Here is a 5528-nt window from a genome sequence, read left to right on the forward strand (position 1 = left end):
AAAGCTCTAGTTTAAACCTGCAGATAGCAGGAAACTTAAAGACAGGACACATTTAAATATACAGGTCCTAACCTGTCTTTTTAAGCTAAGCTAAAAGAAGCCACAAAAAAGAATCTCTGTTAACAGCCTAATGCTATAACGCTTCTGTAGGGATTGTGGTTACTAATGAATACAGCTTTGATGGTTATGGGTGCACTAAGGAACATTCAACAAGTCACTGGCTACAGCACAAGACTAAGCCCGCTTAAGAACTCACATTTATCTTCCTGATGGCCTGACTGTGACCCACTGGCACTTACTCATGTGAAATCAGTGGGACCACTAGCCTGAGAAACTCCTTATCAGTAGGAATAAGGAGGTCAGGAGAAACTCCTTATCAGTATGAATAAGGAGGTCATGATCTGGCTTCAAGTAAAGGAAGGGAACAATGGAGGAGATACCTGTAGGCACTATGGAAGGTTTTTTGAGCACTGCAGCAAAAATACACCAACACCACCTTTATAAGCAAAGGTTATTACCTGTCACACAGTAGTCTCTCTTGATCAGTGAGAAAGGCATTCAAAACAGAGCAGCACAGACTACTGCTGCAGAGTAGCACTGCATGAGAACAAATAAACTAAAAGGGAATGTGATGAAACTGCCACAGACAAAATTGAAAAAAAAAAAATCACAGACAACCAAGGAAATAAGTGAGAAAAAAAAAAGCTCCCAGAAGGCAGGATGGTGGGGAAAGCAAGCTTTGGGATTTGTTAGTGCTTGTTTCATTGCTCAAAAGGGGAAGAATAAACTAGCCTTACAAAAAGCACCATGAAGATTTACCAGCCCAAGAACATCAGTTCATCTACTCTTGTGGCATTTTGCTCACTTGCCAAATAAAGCTGCATTCAGTGAGGACAGTGAACTTTTCAAAGAAAGAGCAAAACATTGGTGCGCCCCATTTTCAAATATAGATGAGTGAATATGACAATTAAAATTTTACTTTGGAGGCTCAAGACAGCCCTTTGGAATGTGAACACAGAGCTCCTATAGGTAAATGTTAGTGTTGGGGGGAGGGGGGGTTCATAAATGGATAACCTGTTTAGGCATGTGTAAATTGGGCTCAAAGCCCAGGCTATGGAAAATCACAGGTTATGACCCATGTATTAGAGAAAAAAAAACAAAACAAAAAAAAAAACCACGACATCTTAAAGACATGCAAGAACTGCTTGCTGGAACATGGATTCTGTTTTCCTCATGGTTTTGTTAGTAAGGTAGGCTCATCTTACTAACAAAAAAGAATGAGGAAGATGATAGAATGAGACTACATTAATTATTGGAACAATAAGTATTAAAATAACAAATTAAAAGAGTTTGTTTTTATTCAGGCTTATGCCCTTTCCACTGATACTTCAGCTGTGCAAAAGATCTTAATGCCTCCTGATTCTCTGCTTTTGATTCTTGCAGAATTTTTTGTATCTGCATAATCAGAAATTGACTGAGCTAGTTTTAGTAGTATCTTTTTCCAGTGAATATCCCAAGAGTTTAATCTTCTTGAGTTCTTGTCCAGTTGTTAAAGTCTTTAAAATCTAGTAAGATTAAATCTGCATAGAGACAGTACTATAAAACATTTCCATTCCCACCTACTGGTATTTGAAACTTGAGCCAAATAAACCAGAGAGTTAGAAAAAGCAAGAGGGTATGGGATGGCAGGGAAAGCCAGGAAAAAAAAAAAAAACCAACAGTTTTACTAATCCTCATGAAAGGTTTATTCACAGCAATTTTCTACAAAGACTTCTCTCATTAAGTCTTAGTTTTGCCACTTGCCATGAGCAATTGCTACATTTTTAGTTTCCATGCCATACCTGAAATACTGACAAATGCCAAAATAATTAACCACTGTAAATAGGGTTCACTGGGTTTAAAAAACAAAAAAACAAGACACACTATCTGATAAGTATGCATTTTATATATCAGCCATGAACTGAACTGATGTAAAGTACAACATGAGGTGCACAGCAAGAAAATTCAGCTCTGCATCCTTGCCCAGGCACCCCTTACCTCTAGCATTTCCCCATCTACTTCACCACCTCTGTAATGTTCTTGTAAGTGCATGTACACAATTTGCTTGGCTTTTTTTCCCCACCCTAGAGAGATTTGAAACCAAACATGTGCCATCATATTGACACTCCCATGCACTATTAGCATTAGAAAAACTGAAATCCTAGAAGTCACTTATGCTTCCCACTTAAGCCAACTGATAGCTAGTAGCATTAGTTTGTAAACTAGCCTTGTAGGTGGGGATGAGGGTGAGGGATTCACAAATGTTAGTTGGCAGCAGAGGCAGCAAAGAGTTTCAGGAATTTTAGTTTCCATACTAGGCTCTGGAAGACAGCACATTTCAGTAGACAAACTCAATTTGCCTTAAATGTGACCTCTTTTGTCCCATCTTCTTCAATCCGCCCTTGTTTCCTTTCCTAATTCTAGCTCCTCATTCCAATCTCATTCTCCTAACTAGTCATCTTCTTCAGCTTCCACTCTGCAGGCCTCATCAGAAATTCATAGTTTCATCCCCCAGATGAAGTTCTAGCCTCTCCTTTCAGTCCCAGTCTTCTTGCCAGCTCATATGTAGTTACTACCAGCTTCTTAGCTCTAGGTCTTTTTCTAAAAACTCTGAAATTCTCATTAAATGCTTCCCCATTCTGGCATCCAGTCATTTCTGTTGCCAACTGTAGTGCCCTTGCCTATGTTCCCCATGGGTTCCCACTGATGATTTCATCCTCAAGGCTCTTTGGCCAGTCAGGTTGTCATGAGGTCCTCAGGAGAACATGGACTTGAGATCCCTGCAGCCTTACATAGGCTGTCAGAGCATCCCTTGAAACCAAGCCAGAGACAGCTTGTTAAGTGGATCAGTCCTTGAGTGTTCAGGGGTGAGAAGGCTTGCTGGAACACTGTCCCCCCAGCCCAGGGTAAAGAAATACTTGGTTATGCCCAGGGATCCTGGTTTTCCCTGATAAAAAAAAATTAGTCACAAATCTCTCTCCATCCATGGCCCTCTGGCTCTGCTCTTGCCTCTTACTCCCCCCCTCACAGTCCCCATAGCCTTGCCTGGTGCCCATTGTCCCCGGAGCCCAGCGGGAAGGGCCTGGCAGGGCAGGGAACAGCAGGGCTGCACAGGGATCTCCTCGCCATTGAGAGCTTCATACTGCCCTGGCAACGTGCCTCCTGTATGTGGCTGCTTTGAGGGGTGCAGCCCTGTGCTGCTGTTCTTATGCAGCCCTGCATGCAGGGGGTGAGGCCCTGGGGAGGAAGCAGGGAGCATTGAAAAGTAAACAAATGGGTCTTAGCTAAAAGTTTGATTTTAAATTTTGTCATTTTAATTTTTGGCATGAACTGTTAGTTTGATAGAAGTTGTTGCAACTCAGAACAGGTTCTTGTTTGGGAAGTGTTAGGCAGCTATTGTACTTGACCATAGTATCAAGTCTGCCAGTGATTTATACCATTTCTCTCAAGAACTGCCCCCCCACCCAAAAAATCCTTAAACCCCCCCTCAAAAAGCCTGCACTAAGGATATCAAAAAAAAGCACACCACAATGTTTTAATTATTCTGGGACAAGGTTTTTTTTTCCCTTGCTAATTTCTACTTCAGGCCCTGCTTCACCTTGGCTAGGTACAAAACTTACACAAACTACTATAAAAGAGATAACAAACTGGTTCTAATCTGTAATGCAACAAGAGCTCACTGCACATAAACCACTTTCAAAATGGTCACAACTGCTTTAAGAATAAAACCTGGATGGATCAGACAAAACTGTTTTAAGTTAAATCAGTTTATTGAACTTTTGTACCAGATCCCCACCAGATTCAAGCCAACTCTGTTCCCCAGCATCCCATGATGCTTTGTGTTGGTTCTGGATTTAGGATCCAGATACCTTGTTCTGGGAGCGATGGGGGGGGAGAAAGAGACCCACCCTCAGACAGACCATGACTTTTCCCACTCAATAAAAAAAAGCCTATTAAATATACAGTGATAACAGAAAACAAACCAAACACACAAACAATTCTAACATTATAAAAGCCTTACTCTGTCTATAACACTTTATTCATACGTTGACTAGCTGACTGAAACAGCCAGAGCGTGAATACAGTGTTTGGACAGGTGGTGGCAACATGGTGCAGCGCTGCCACAATGGTGGGGACGTGGGGGACAGAGTGCAGGGTGATGGAGTGCAGGGGGCAGGTGGGAAAGGCCCCCAGAGCTAACTTCACCCCTGCCCTTGATCCTGGGAGGTGGCTATGCTAGTGGTGTTGGGGGGGGGAAGCAGGGTCAGGATGCCATGGGGGGTGCAAGGCCACCAGCACTAGGCTCAGCCCCCCCCCCCCACTTTTGTCATGGTTGCCTGCAGGGCCAAACACAGCAGTGGCAAGGAAGGAATGGGCTGGATGCAGGGGTGGGGAAAAAGCAGATGTGCTAAAAGGTTGCAGGAGTGGGATAAGAGAGTGGACCCAAGCTGATGCAGCAGTAGCTGTGGGGGGTGGGGGGGGGAAAGAGGGCAAAGCAGCAGCAGACCTGGCCCAATACAGCAGAGGGGAGGAGTAGGCTTCCTCCCCCCTCAGGCCTGAGCTCACTCCTCCCTCCTGCCAGCCCCAAGCCTGCTCCTCTGATCCCCACTGGCCACATTGGTCCTGGCCCACAGCTTCTCTCCCCCTCCCCACCAGGAGCCATTAATAAAATTGAAACACCAAGTGAATAGGAAACCAGCATCTCTGCTGCTGGTATCATATTCAAAGTTGTCCAAGTAAAGATAGGAACTGAAAAAAGTTGTTAAACAGGTAACAGCGGAGAGATTTGAATATTTATGTTAGTGTGCTGGAGAAACAACTAGTGCTCATGTGCACAGGTATTTGACTAGCATATAGTTAACTAATGTCAACAGATAAGCATTCAGAATTCAACAGGGGGAAAGCTTGTCAGTTGGTAACTGTACAGTAGCCCTTCAACTAACTGAAGCCATCATTTTAGTATAACAAAACAAAAACAAAACAAAAACCCACCACACCACAGGGAAGGTCAAATAAAAACCATTAAAATAATTAGGTTACTGTCTTGTCGCTCAGGAGGCATGTACTAGTGGTAGGAAAGACACGATACAGAGGAATTTGGCAAATAAGACAAATTAAAGTATTAACAAGTGCCACAGCCACAGCATTTTTCTGTAATGCAGTTCTCAATGCAGCTATTCCCTGTACTGAATGGTTTCCAGAACACCAGTAAATATTCTATTACTAGTACTAATATTACATTATACTTGCTACTAAGGTTTTTTGCTCCGTATAACTAAATCTACACAGGTCTAGATGAGACAGTGTTAAAGAACACCATTAGTAGGTTTACTCCTACAGTGCAATTGTTCCCATTACTAAAAATAGGAGCAAATAGAGTTAAAAGAAAGATTCTAGTGCTAAAAAAAATCTCCTCAGGAGGCTCAAATAAAGTCTGAAGTGTAAGCTTCTCTCAGGCTGCTTGCAGACTTTAAAAAAAAAAAAAAAAA

This window comes from Crocodylus porosus, unplaced genomic scaffold, assembly GCF_001723895.1.
Source record: "Crocodylus porosus isolate Cpor-Errol unplaced genomic scaffold, CroPor_comp1, whole genome shotgun sequence".
Lineage (NCBI taxonomy): Eukaryota > Metazoa > Chordata > Crocodylia > Crocodylidae > Crocodylus > Crocodylus porosus.